The sequence below is a fragment of the Amblyomma mixtum genome, chromosome 5 (assembly GCF_055824585.1).
Source record: "Amblyomma mixtum isolate Tamu chromosome 5, ASM5582458v1, whole genome shotgun sequence".
NCBI lineage: Eukaryota > Metazoa > Arthropoda > Arachnida > Ixodida > Ixodidae > Amblyomma > Amblyomma mixtum.
In genome coordinates this window covers 143,476,345-143,491,241 of record NC_143016.1, presented here as the reverse complement: position 1 = coordinate 143,491,241, position 14,897 = coordinate 143,476,345, and the positions used below count along the sequence as shown (strand labels likewise).

General features: G+C 43.2%; 1 long non-coding RNA gene across 1 annotated transcript; it reads right to left on the bottom strand.

Moving 5' to 3' along the window:
* Positions 1-6,080: 6,080 nt before the first annotated feature.
* Positions 6,081-14,462, bottom strand: LOC149343954 (uncharacterized). The gene is made up of 2 exons (XR_016282746.1): positions 13,861-14,462; positions 6,081-6,386 (listed from the first exon to the last, which is right to left on the bottom strand). It is a non-coding gene; the product is annotated as an uncharacterized LOC149343954 (long non-coding RNA).
* Between the last annotated feature and the right edge of the window lie 435 nt (positions 14,463-14,897).

The window sequence follows — 14,897 nt, the reverse complement described above, 5'->3', positions numbered from 1 at the left end:
ATATACACGTTTGCACCTTAGAAAAAACAAAAGAAACAAAGAAGAGCGGAAAGTATGAAACCCAGTCATTATGCGCATGCAGCTGTATCACGTGTACATCGATCATTTGTTATCAGAAATTTATGCTCTTTCAACGAGATGCCAACGGAAGGAGTGCTGATACAATTCGCTCCCACCTTCATGATCTCAGATGCCTCGAAAATCTCTCGTGTAAGCTTATCCTTGTGTTTAGTAACGACTTGGCTGTTTATGAAAACTTGGTGACATGAACACTCACGACAGTGAATATTCTGGCATCAGTAGCAGAAGGGATTTTGAAAAAGCTGAAGGAGGGCAAAGCTGTCCCTCATTCCAAACAATGAAACCTGGCAGTAATCCCTTATGTCCATGTTGTGTCCCACAATTTGAAGAGAATCGCAAAAAGGCTGGAGTAGATGTTGTTTTTTCAGCATCTGTCAGACTGCGTGGCTTGTGTGCGAGGGTAAATGGCCCGGATAAAAGATCGAAATCTGATCATAATTGCAAGAAAAACCACAGGATTAAGTTTGTTCCATTACAAGATAACGTGGTGTATTCAGTCCCGTTGACGTGTGGTGGTTCATACATCGGCCAAACTGACCGGTGTTTAAATGAAAGACTTAGGGAGCATGGAAACAATGTCAAGAACGCGGCTTGCCAAATAGGTATTCACTGTCGTGAGTGTTCATGTTACCCAGTTTTCATAAACAGCCAAGTCGTTACTAAACACAAGGATAAGCTGACACGAGAGATTATCGAGGCATCTGAGATCATGAAGCTGGGTGCGAAATGTACCAGCACTCCTACCGTTGGCATCTCGTTGAAAGAGCATAACTTTCTGATATCAAATGATCGATGTACACGCGATACAGCTGCATGCGCATAATGACTGGGTTTGATACTTTCCGCTCTTCTCTGTTTCTTTTGTTTTTTCTAAGGTGCAAACGTGTATATATATGCTGTTAGCATCCGGAATAAACATTTGTTGTCAGTTCAGCGCTGAGTTCGTCCCTTTCATCCCTTTGGCCCTGTGCCATAGCGCTGCTTCACTAGATATGTCAGACCAACTCGCCCACCAGTTCATGTTGATACTGCTGCATTACACTATCTATGAAGAAAATAAAATCTGCAGGAGGCAACAGACCTAGTGGATTAGGCAAGTTGTGCCCTTTGACGTTAGCTGTGTTTGCGTAATAAATCAGGTTAAAAGTATAAGCAAGTATGCAATAAAGACTATTTTGTTAAATGTAACGAAATCCTATATTGTTCAGCATTCTTGCTCACCAAGAATAACAGATCACGACGTTAGTACTTTGGAAAATTTCTACGCCGTCAATGAGACCAACTACACTGTGAAGCGTTGATTTGTAGATTCCCAAAACGAAGTTAATGCGTGCTCGTAATGTTTCCCCTCCTCCTTGATTACTGCCCATAAGTAGTCAGTGCGGCAGTCTCTGAGGTGCCGTGGCGCCGAACGACTCTTCGTTATCCCCCACACGTTTTATATTTGGCTCAGGTCAGCAACTGGTGGTTAATCTAGCGTTTGAATAGAAATGTTTTCCGGGAGAGGGATCATGGCTCGTGCTCTACGTGCTGGACTTCTTCCATGCTGAAGCACGAAGAACTCGTCTTTGGAGGGCCCATCAACGAGGTGCGGCAGGAACTCATCCTGCAGTTTTGTATAATACACTGACGCTACAAACCGTTCTTTTACGAGAACAAGTGGGCCCATTTCTTCCTTTGTTATGACACCCCACATGCTGACGGCACACCGTGCTCTCGAGTGGACGACACGCACCCAAGGCGACAAGTATTTGTTCATAAAACCAAGCAGAATTATGCATTTCTTTTAACTGCGGATGGTGTTACAGACTTGAGGACAAGGCAGTGATGTTGGAAAAGGAAAGGATTGATGTAGCCTTAAGGGACAAGGTAAGATCAGAGTATGTCAGAGAACGGACGTGAGGTAATGATATTCTAGGTGAAATTAATTATTGTGTACAGCGTGGTTTTGCATAGCTGGTGAAAATATTTTAATGAAATAGTTTAGAAGGTTCTAGCGGAGGTTGGAGCTCTCAGTCCGGAACCCCATTGGCGTAGGCTGCTGTCCGGGCTCTGTAGGTGAGTTGCATTTCACTCGTTTCGTCCTAGCTGGTCAGAGCTACCTTCCACCCCTCGTGCGATGGCTGGTTATTGAGAGTGACCGGCTGATTTCGTTGGTAGGCCATATGGCCATATGGTAACCTGTACCATATGGTACAGGTTACTGAGCTGCACAATGAAATGGGCGACGCCAGTGTAGAAGGCTGCGGAATACATTCGGCCTCGTGAGACTCTATAAACCTCGCTAAAAACCGTGCAGCACGCATCCTCAATGTGTGTTTTCCCTCCACCGAAATGCGGCCGCCTTGACAGGGTTGGAATCCCGCGTTCAGCAGCCGCGCGCCTTGGCCTTTGTGCTATCGCGGCTGCGTTTGCATGGAACGTGCACTAGCAATAACACATCTGTGTGGCGTAGAAAATTCACGTGTAAGGCGCAGTTTGAATACCCAGAACGACGTTCGATTAACAAGAATATGTGTCCGTATTTTGACTTCAATTAAGCAAACACTACTTGTACGAGTTTATCGTAGAGCGAAAACCACCGGTTGCCCTGATCACTGGGATGTGTATCGTGCCATAACATCTGAGTATCGAAAAGCCTTAAGAAACGCCAAGCAGGTTTTCGTCAACAGTACGCTTCCGTTTTTGTTGATTGATAATGCCAAAAATTTTGGACCATCATTTCTGGTTCCAAGCATAAAGCAATAGCTCTGAACGATAGAAGCGGCGCAGCCATTCCTTCATCACAGTGCCCTCAAGTGCTAAACGACGCCTTCTCTAATACTTTTTTACAGCAACTATCTGTTTCTCTGCCCTCTTTTCAGCCTGTTCAGAATCCATTAATGGACCCAATTGTGTTTGACAGTCTTGGTATAGAAAGTCTAATTAATAATCTCAAAATTTCTTCGTCTTCGGGAATCGACCACATAAATTCTAAATTTTTAAAGAATACAAGTGTTTATTCTTCCATTTACTTGTGTGCACTGTTTTCGCAATCTTTGAATTCAGGACAGCTACCCGGGGAATGGAAGGTGGGTAAGGTGGTACCAATATTCAAGTCTGGTGATGCTCATTGTGCTCTTAATTACAGACCCATATCATTAACGAGTGTCCCGTGTAAACTGTTTGAACATGTCATTTATTCTAATCTGGTTAAATTGCTAGAAAATCATTCGTTTTTTCCCTCATCAGCATGGCTTTCGTCAATCATTTTCTTGTGAAACGCAACTCATTTCCTTCACCCATGATTTATTTGATGCATTAGACAAGGGATTTTTCATTCCCTGTGTATTTTAAATGTTCAGAAAGCATTTGATCTTGTTAATCACCAACTACTTTGTTTTAAGCTCGGTAAACTAAACATCGACCCAAACATTCTTTCATGGATCGAGAGTTTTTTGCGTAACAGAACTCAATTAGTCACTGCAAATAACGCTGATCCCTCACCATGCTCTGTTACCTCCGGCGTGCCTCAAGGTTCCGTGCTCGGGCCGCTATTGTTTCTAATATACATTAACGATCTACCAATTTCTATTAACTCCACAAACAGGCTTTTCGCACATGATTGCGTTATTTATCGAGAAATCAAATCCTCTTCAGACTCATCCTTACTTCAAAGTGACCTAAATATGGTATCTATTTGGTGTAATATTTGGCTCATGAGACTGAATACTAACAAGTGTAAGGTCATGCGTATTTCACACCGGTCTGCTAACGAAAATCTTATTCCCTACAATATTTCAGGTTCTCTCCATGAGCAAGTTACCACATATAAATATTTAGGGGTTCATATTACTGCTAACCTTTCATGGCAGGCACATGTTGATTATATTGTTAACAATGCTAACCGCATGCTTGGCTGCTTGCGTCGTAATTTTTCCATGCCTCCATCTTCTTTAAAATTGCTACTCTATAAAACCTTAGTTAGATCGAAATTAGAATATGCGTGCTCTGTGTGGGACCCGGGACTTGAAACTCTTACTAATCAGTTAGAGTCAGTACAGAATCGTAGCGCCCGATTTCTTTTGTCTAACTTTTCCCGCACTGCTAGTGTAACTACAATGAAAAATACTTTGAACCTTCCTAGCCTTTCCCTTCGTAGAAAACTCGGGCGAATACTAACTTTTCACAAGATTTACTACCACAATCATCAGCTAAAACGGGATCTTCTATCTGAACCATCGTTCATATCACCTAGCACGGATCATCGCCACAAGGTACACATTCCATACTGCCGAAGCAATGCATATTTTAACTCGTTTATACCCAAGACGGCGAGCGATTGGAACCACCTGCCCACCTTGGTTGCCGACATTTCTGACACCTGTTTATTTAAAAATGCCGCGGAAAACTATGTGTTTGACTAGGCTGTTTTCTTACGTAATCTGATTTGTATTTTGTTCAAGCTTACGTTTTTTCATTCCTTGCTGTATTACATTATATTTTCCATTTACTTTTTGTTTTCATTTTGCTGCATTGTTTTTACTTTTTTATCCACTCCCTTCTGTAACGCCCCACTGGGGCCCTGAAGGTGTTGTAATAAATAAATAAATAAAAAAATACCTGAAGTTGAATGCCTGCAGGTGACTAATCATTACACACGCTGCTGCTGGGCCTTCGGCTCAAAAAAGTGCTTTCGTCAGTGAAAACCATTTCTTTCCAACCAGTCACAGTCGAATCTTTGTCTGAACGGGCGAAGTCCAGGCGCAGACGTTTCTATCGGCTAGTCAGACGCGCTTTTTGTGTAGCAATATAGCCCTGCCTCTCTTAACCTCTGACGAATTGTCTAGACGGATCCAGCCAGTCCAGCGGTCAGGAGGGAACATGACGCCTGCCGCCTGATGTCAGCAGCAACACCCTTGCAGCAGAGAGAGAGAGAGAGAAAACGTAATGCATAGAATGGTTCGGTGGGTCCTATTCCAGGAGCCTATTGGCTTTTGCCGCCGCTCTTGCCCGGCTCACCGGCCAAAGCTGGTCTTCCGAATGTGAGCTGGACGGCGCTGCCTCCCGGTCCTCAGTTCTTGGCTTATTGATTCTTGGTATAGCTGGGTTTTTCAGCATGCTCATGTATCTGCACGGGTGCACTGGAAGGAACCTATAGTACTTTATTGTGCGCTAGTGTTACAGCCACTACTGGAAAGAAGTGCCATTTCCTCTCCCAGAGAAGCCAACTGTGTGTGCTTGCCCCGTGGCTTCTGCGATGATGACTTAGCTACTGTTACAGCCCATACCATATGGTATAAATTAGCCACTTCACCGCAGACGGCACAATGCGGATCATATCAATTTGAAAACATATAGCAAAATATGACGGGATTTATATAAGTATTCGATTGCGATTTCATTAAAATAACCTCTTGCTCCCTGTTTGGATATTTTGTGCTGTTCATCGTACACTCTTAGAACTAAAGGAGTGCAGAGGAGTGCCCAGAACACACTTTGAAGGAGTATTCGCTTGTCCCATATTCCACTCCTTTTTCCAGAATAAAATTACTCCCTCTGGACAAAGAGTGATCCAACACCTACTCAAGGAGTACTGTACTACTCCTGCAATAGAGTACAGGCACTCCTCCGAGGGAGTAAAGCTACCACATTGAAACAGCATCCTACTACTCTTTCAGGTAGAGTTCCAGGACTCCGTTTGTTAGAGTGACTATACTCCTTCAAGGAGTATCAGCCCAGATCTTATTTTACTCCTTTAAAAGGAGTTTCACGTGTTTTCAATGTATCGTACTAATTTTCTTATTTCATATATTCTTCAGAGCAAGTTGGTCATATGTTTTGCAGGATCCACCTGCGCTACATCTACAAAAGAGTAATGAGCAAAAGGGATTATAATCTTTGAGTAGAATAATTTTTGCTCATACAACTACTTTATGGCTACACTACAGTTTGCACATTAGTATGGTGCTCTGTCTGCGTTGGGAATAACAATGGTTCAAGAAATAATGACACAAATGTACAACACTGATAACTTTTATTTCTCAAGTCATTGCTGTGATTGCTGTGGCTGCCCAAAACACGCTCGGGAGGCGCTCGCTAGGATCAAGCCCCATTAGTGTCTCAAGCAGCAGACAAGCCCGCTTTTTTTTTGGGGTGTACTTGACATTAAATGCCAAGAACACTGCCAAAAGCAAAGTAAACCCATCTACCAAATCCACCGCAGTGAGCTGTAAGCGCTCAAAAGAAACTAAGATGCTGGATGATGCCGTAGCTTGCTCGGCTGAGTGAAGGAGCTTTGGCTATGAGTGCATTTCACCGGGTGCCTGCAAACATGAATGAAAATAATGCAAGTAAGAGTCAATTCCAATGCCCTTTTCATACTATCCTGCATATAACCCCATGAAAAAAAAGAAAGAATACAACTAGAATGTACTGATCGTGTGTGTCATGTCGCCACTAGTGTGTACCTATATTGTGACCAAGTGCAGACTCCTTTCATTGCAAACCTTCATTCAGAGCTACAATTTTATGAAGCCCAATACAATTATCACTATGCTAGTCCTTTCAAAAGCTGTGTGCATGTAAAACAAGCACATATTTACCAAATGAAAATTTTAACATGAGCAAGCTCTTCTGCAAGTATCATGATCAGCCTGACTACGCCCACTGCAAGGCAAAGGCCTCTCCCATGTTCTCCAATTAACCCTGTCCTTCGCCAGCTATGTCCACCGTGTTCCTGCAAACCTTCGCCCATGGAACATGTTGCTGCTTCCTGCTACGCCTGCCTTCTCTTGGAATCCACTCCGTTACCCTTAAGGACCAGCGATTATCTTGCCTTCGTCTTACATGCCCTGCCCAAGCACCCTTCTTTCTCCTGATTTCGACTAGGATGTCTCCAACCCGCGTTTGTTCCCTCACCCACTCCGCCCGCTTCCAATCTCTTAATGTTACGCCTATCATTTCTATTTCCATAGCTCGTTGCGTTGTCCTTAACTTAAGCTGAACCCTCTTCGTTAGCCTCCACGTTTCTGCCCCATAGGTGAATACCGGTAGGATACAGCTGTTGTATACTTTTCTCTTGAGGGGTATTGAAAAACTGCCATTCATGATCTGAGAGAACCTGCCATATGCACTCCACCCCATTCATATTCCTCTAGTTATTACTCTTCATGATCCGGATCAGCGGTCACTACCTGCTCTAAGTAAATGTATTCCCTTATCACTTCCAGTCATTTCTAAAACCACACCTATTGTGCTTGACGGTTCTTGTCACATAATACATTGTGCAGTTTAAAATATAGGGTAACCTTGAATCGGGAAAACACTTAAACCAATGACAGTTTTCTTGCTGAAGAGAAATGGCTGTTGCAATTCCTGTTTCTCAGATACCATTAACTGAATTTCATGCTCTAAAATAGTGAAGGAAAAATTCAAAATTTCTCATCTCAAAGAGGCAGACAACAAATTTCAGTTTGGTTTGGGTTGGTTTATGGGGTTTAACGTCCCAAAGCGACCCAGGCTATGAGAGACGCCGTAGTGAAGGGCTCCGGAAATTTCGACCACCTGGGGTTCTTTAACGTGCACTGACATCGCACAGTACACGGGCCTCTAGAATTTCTCCTCCAAAGAAATTCCAGCCGCCGCGGCCGGGATCGAACCCGCGTCTTTTGGGTCAGCAGCCGAGCAAATTTCAGTTGCACATTTTTTTTTTGTTTTTAATGATGCATAAGGCATTACTATGCACGGATAACCACACAGTATTTGCCTATGACTGCTAAATAATTTGTAATTAAATATCTTCTCTCTCCTGCTTCACTTTGAAAAACTGAGCAATGGCAATGGCATCAAAGGTCAGTATAAGCCAGGGGAGGCATGAGGAAAACTGCAATATAATTGCGGCTTCGTCATTCATTGTGATTCCGACTCTTAAGGCAGGCTGGCTTTAGCATTGTAAGAGGATTCTGGTGTGGGCTAGTTGGTTCATGCTTAATAAACAGATTCACAACAGCGCTACGGCACAAGGACAGAAGAAACACGAAAAACACAGGACGGGCGCAGACTACCAACTCTTTATTGCGTGAAAAACCAGCACAGATTTATACTATTTCCTTGACCACGTGATGCACTGTCAGCCACGGGACACAGCGAAGGAACGCTTCACACGTTTGGGGAGTCATCACACAGCTCGACAGAACTCATAAAACGTGCATGCACTATCAAAAACTATAGCATTACCAAGCTAATGATAAAGGGACTAACAGATACAAAGATGTGCATGGACCAGCTACAGCCAATGACAACTGCAGCTCAGATAGGCAAGAAAATGAGTACTTCAAAGCAAAGCGGAATCTTTGGGCTACGTAAAAAACATTCAAGAGAGCGAGAAGGCGTAAAAGCATGAGAAAAGCATGAGCAAAATGGCGATGAAAAAAAGTAAAAGTTGCTAGGCAATAGGCACAGTCAGCAGGCTAAAAGCGAAAACAAGAAACCGACACCAACAAATAACACGGTAAAAGTAACAATCGTTAAAAAGGGAAACTAAAAGAAAGAACAAAAACATGAACCACCACCGGACAAGCAATGAAGACGGTAAAACAACTAAAAGTCTTTAAAAGACAGAGGAGCAAAGTTCCGCATAAGGTCAACAAACAAAACAACGCAAAATAAAACACTATAAGGTGAGATGCAGGAAAAACCGTTTGTCAGGATGTCTAGCAGTTAAAACGCAAGAATCGCGTCCGTTCAAGAAAGGTCCTTTCTTTCTCCTGTAAACAGACAGATGAGCTGCTGATGCACTCGTCCCCAGCCTTTTCAATCAAAAAACCTTCAATAATCTCCCTTTCTATTCTACTCCTTGCGGTCGCCAGAAACTTGGTGTCTGAAAACATAGGTCCACAATCGTGACGGGGTTGGTTACAATGTAGTGCCATGTGGCTCCCAGACTTGTTTTTTACGTTCAGGAAGTGTTCGCTTGCTCTGTCATTGAAGCAGCGTCCGGTCTGGCCGATGTATACTTTTCCACAAGTGAGGGGAATCTGGTAGACAACTGCGGATCGACATTCGGTGTACTGACGGGAATGTTTTACTGAGCAGGTCGCCCGCTTCTTCCGGTTTACCATCGGACACACTCTTGCCAACTTACATGGGGCAGAAAACACAACGTTCACATCGTACCTGGCTGCAACCTTCTTAACATTGTGCGATAGCTTATGGATATAAGGAATTACGGCAACACGTTTCCTTTCCCTGGGCTCTCTCCTTCCCTCTCCTAGCTTCATTTTCTGTAGTAAGGCTTCGCACAGGCCTGCTCTACGAGGAAAGGTGAGTAGCCAGCTAAAAGAAGGCGTTCAACCTGGTTATCAAAGCTGTAATCAGCCATGTGCTCGCAACTTTTTGTTAGTGACGCATGAAGTGCGCTAGTTGCGACTGCCCGCTTGACAAGTTTGGAATGCGCACTGTCGAAGGGGAGTAAACCTTTCTTCGATCTAACGTTGTACGACCAACACACTCGCTTACCACTAAAAACCAGCAACAGATCTAAAAACTGGATCCGGTTCTCTTTTGGCATTTCCCACGTGAAGTTCATTCCACCAGAATAGTCCTTGAACACTCCGACGATGTCCCTGACGGCTTGTGCTGCTGCTATTGACATGCCACAAGCCGTCAGGGACATCGTCGGAGTGTTCAAGGACTATTCTGGTGGAATGAACTTCACGTGGGAAATGCCAAAAGAGAACAGGATCCAGTTTTTAGATCTGTTGCTGGTTTTTAGTGGTAAGCGAGTGTGTTGGTCGTACAACGTTAGATCGAAGAAAGGTTTACTCCCCTTCGACAGTGCGCATTCCAAACTTGTCAAGCGGGCAGTCGCAACTAGCGCACTTCATGCGTCACTAACAAAAAGTTGCGAGCACATGGCTGATTACAGCTTTGATAACCAGGTTGAACGCCTTCTTTTAGCTGGCTACTCACCTTTCCTCATAGAGCAGGCCTGTGCGAAGCCTTACTACAGAAAATGAAGCTAGGAGAGGGAAGGAGAGAGCCCAGGGAAAGGAAACGTGTTGCCGTAATTCCTTATATCCATAAGCTATCGCACAATGTTAAGAATGTTGCAGCCAGGTACGATGTGAACGTTGTGTTTTCTGCCCCATGTAAGTTGGCAAGAGTGTGTCCGATGGTAAACCGGAAGAAGCGGGCGACCTGCTCAGTAAAACATTCCCGTCAGTACACCGAATGTCGATCCGCAGTTGTCTACCAGATTCCCCTCACTTGTGGAAAAGTATACATCGGCCAGACCGGACGCTGCTTCAATGACAGAGCAAGCGAACACTTCCTGAACGTAAAAAACAAGTCTGGGAGCCACATGGCACTACATTGTAACCAACCCCGTCACGATTGTGGACCTATGTTTTCAGACACCAAGTTTCTGGCGACCGCAAGGAGTAGAATAGAAAGGGAGATTATTGAAGGTTTTTTGATTGAAAAGGCTGGGGACGAGTGCATCAGCAGCTCATCTGTCTGTTTACAGGAGAAAGAAAGGACCTTTCTTGAACGGACGCGATTCTTGCGTTTTAACTGCTAGACATCCTGACAAACGGTTTTTCCTGCATCTCACCTTATAGTGTTTTATTTTGCGTTGTTTTGTTTGTTGACCTTATGCGGAACTTTGCTCCTCTGTCTTTTAAAGACTTTTAGTTGTTTTACCGTCTTCATTGCTTGTCCGGTGGTGGTTCATGTTTTTGTTCTTTCTTTTAGTTTCCCTTTTTAACGATTGTTACTTTTACCGTGTTATTTGTTGGTGTCGGTTTCTTGTTTTCGCTTTTAGCCTGCTGACTGTGCCTATTGCCTAGCAACTTTTACTTTTTTTCATCGCCATTTTGCTCATGCTTTTCTCATGCTTTTACGCCTTCTCGCTCTCTTGAATGTTTTTTACGTAGCCCAAAGATTCCGCTTTGCTTTGAAGTACTCATTTTCTTGCCTATCTGAGCTGCAGTTGTCATTGGCTGTAGCTGGTCCATGCACATCTTTGTATCTGTTAGTCCCTTTATCATTAGCTTGGTAATGCTATAGTTTTTGATAGTGCATGCACGTTTTATGAGTTCGGTCGAGCTGTGTCCCGTGGCTGACAGTGCATCACGTGGTCAAGGAAATAGTATAAATCTGTGCTGGTTTTTCACGCAATAAAGAGTTGGTAGTCAACGCCCGTCCTGTGTTTTTCGTGTTTCTTCTGTCCTTTTGCCGTAGCGCTGTTGTGAATCTGTTTATTTAGCATTGTAACTAATTAAAACGATGAAGTAGCGATATCGTAGCTTTTTTGTGCCTTCCATAACCTATACTGCACATTGATGTCATAGCAATTGCTATGCTATTGAAACAGGGAAGAAAAGAAATCTGGTTGTAATTATTTAGCGATTGGAGACGAATACTATGCAACAATTCTATGTATACGAATGCCCAGCACGTCACTACAAAGAACACACATAACCAAAAATTTGGTGTTTATACTCATTTAAGGTAATACTACTTCCCACGCAAGAACACGACAGCCATGTGTAAACTTTTTGCTTTCATAGTAATAAAATCTATCCAACGACAAGTTAGGCGCAGCATGCCTGCTCTTTATAAATATGCAATACTGACAATGTTTGACACTAGCATTTGGCATGAACGAGATAACTGTGATTACTTCGCACATTACGTGCCAGTCCATACTATTATGCACAATTTAGATTTGCAAATGTAATGTGTAATTCTCTATGACTGCCACGTTCGTGTACTGCAAACCAATGAAGTTGTCTTGCATTTGCAATGTTCTCACTACTTTTATGCAACACTGATCACTTCAGTATATCTGCATCGTTCTGTTAGACGGCCACGGGATAGCTAGAATTAAGGCTATTTTATGTGATGGAAACCATTGACTAGACAACAAAGAATAAAAGTCTCAACTACTGTCCTGGTGCTGGGACGTCTAATAAGAGCTCAGAAAGACTCTGTTTCAATACGCCAAACCCTCCGCATAACATTACCCTGTGCGAAAATACCCCACCCCACCCTAGCTTAATTTCTGTCCACATGCACCAAGGCTCACTGCACCTGTTATAAATATTGCCCTAAATATTGCAATCAAGCTGCCCGTGTATGCATAGGCTATCTGTGCATCGAGAAAGAAAGAAGTTGTTAGGAATGTTTCACACCAAAAACAGAAAAAAAGGCAGCCTGTTTCTCAGAAACAGCTAAGAGCATGAAATGGTGTGTCCAAAAAGATTAGGCTGCTTTGTACTTATTTATGGCAACGAGAACTGTCAGAGCTGCGCTTTCAAAAACTCAGGAGCTTTGTGCACAAACGTAGCTTCCGTATGCACGTCTTGCAGCACCAACGCTTCCGAATTGAAACGACCGATGAATATGCACAGGAAAAAGCAAATAGAGAGCGCTTGAATTTAAAAGAAAAGCTACCTTGCACAATCAGAAATTTCACGACAGAACCTTCCAAACAGTGACGTGTACTGGTTGCGGTATAGCGAATATATACCTAGCAAATAAGTGTGCGCTTTGTTAACAAGCGGGATTCTGTGGCGGCAATGCTACAGCTCCAATTCCGAAAACCTAATGCTGCAAAAATTGAGTTTTCAAAATACGTGCGAATGCACGATACACTTTTGCACGCATTTAGAACTTTCAGTTGTGAAACACAGACAACGAATCATGTGTATGCGTCTTCCTTGGCTGGTAAAAAAATTCTATAAGTCTCCAGTTTGCCTGTGTACTCCACAAATTCTAGGATCCCTGTCCGCTACATGTCAAATTTCACTGAAGCGAAAGTAATACAACCGACAGCTGATGATCTGCTAGGGCAACAGGATTTCAAAAGTTTGAGAAGGGCAGTGGGAGTCCAATCCAGGTGGAGTAGTGAAATTTGACTAGTAACAGACAGGGATCCTCCAATCTGTGGAGGACACAGCATACATTTTATAACATGCTTAACGAATTTTTGGGAGCAGCATGCTTTTACCCTTCTACTATTTGTTGCTACTGAATCAGTTTGGCGTTGACAAAAGATCTGTAATAAGGAGTAATTACTCATTGACATCCACTCGAGCACAGCCAAATGGCTACAGAGGAAAGCTATACAGCTTTCACAGAAACTTCGTAGTTAAAGAAAGATTCGTCCTGGTCCGGTGTTCGAACTCAGAACCACCACTTCACTGGAGCAGTCGCTCTATCAATTTGTCCAACCTGGACGGCAAGCTTATGGTAGGGCGAGAGCGAAGTGATCAATAACTCGAGTGGGAACTGTGCTGGTCCAATGTTTTAGGACCCCTAAAACATTGGACAAACTCAGTTCCCGCTTCATGTTACCTCTAAAACATTGGACAAACTGAGTTCCCGCTTCATGTTACAATACTGAGTGACATTTTGGTCTATACACCAGAAATACCGGTAAAGCATCATGATAGAACACAATATTTTTTAAAGGGATAAAGGAATATGTTCGCCCTTTCAGAGGGCACATATGCATAAGAGGCAACATGTGTGAAATAGTCTCTGCACCTGAAGCAGTGTAAATTCCATTACGTTAACAGCAGCAGTCAAAAGCTTCATGAGCGACTATTTCATACAGATCATGTAATTACATTCATGTAATTCAGGATCAGATTCATTGATTATACAGGGAGGTACTGCTGCTAAGTGCACGTAGAGCTCTGCATGCATTTCTAAACCCGGCTGTGAGCCTATGTCTACGAAATTTTTCTAAATAGGCAGGTAAGGTATGCATCACTGGAAAACAATACCTACCACAAACAGCTGAGGAGAGATAGCACAGCCAAAAGCTGGAAGCACGAATGGCCCAGTAGATACTGGCAGCTGGCAACTGCAAATAAATATGTCAGAGCAACTGTTGTCAGTGGCCGTAACAATGTCATGAATGACAAGAGAAGAAATTGTCTACTGCTTCATAAATTAGAATAAGGTAGTAACATAGGAACACAAAAAGCAATGAGAGGGCCCATGACAAAAGAAATGAACAGATTGTATGTGATGCACCGATATACATTTTTTCAGTAGATTTACATGACTGTCACACCCGCATAGAAAGATGAGCAGGCTGGAATACCACTATTTTTATGCATGATGAAAAGAGCGTAACTATTCGAATATAGCATGCACAGGATTTTATTACTACTAGGGTGCTTTGCAGCAGCACCGAAGGTATTTTTAAATTGAACGTAGCGACCAGTAGACCCGTCTGCTTTGCACAAATGATGAGAGGATGGAAAAGGCATGCATTCATTAGCAAGAAGCACGATATCTCACATCACAGCATGAAACGAAAATTGGTATTGCATTTAACAAATCTGCACAGAAATAAAAACTGCCTAGTGGCAATGCAAGTAAGAGCAAGGGAAAAAAATACCGAAGAAAACTGGTGAGTGTGGTGCAGGGAGGTCTGTGGGTAGGGTCTCGTGCCTGGGAATAGTTCCGAGCGCGGAGAATCGCCGGCAGCACAGCTGGTGGCAGTCAACCAAGAATAAATAAGAGAAAGTGAAAATCAATAACAAACCATCACCGATATAGCGAACGACTTGAAAGCGGGCCGCACAAACGAGGGATATAGCAAAAAGCTTGAAATCCTAAATAAGTGCGCAGTTGCATCCCAAACAGTTCTCAAAATCTGAAGGCGAGGAAGCATCGACACCTACACCTCAGGGCAGACGCAAGAACGATCTAACTCTGACATAATACTGTGTCAAATTCTGTTCCATGGGGAAGCACAGATAAAAATTTACAAATGACTAGGCAAGGGATATGCCCCAGCCTTTTACACGCGATCA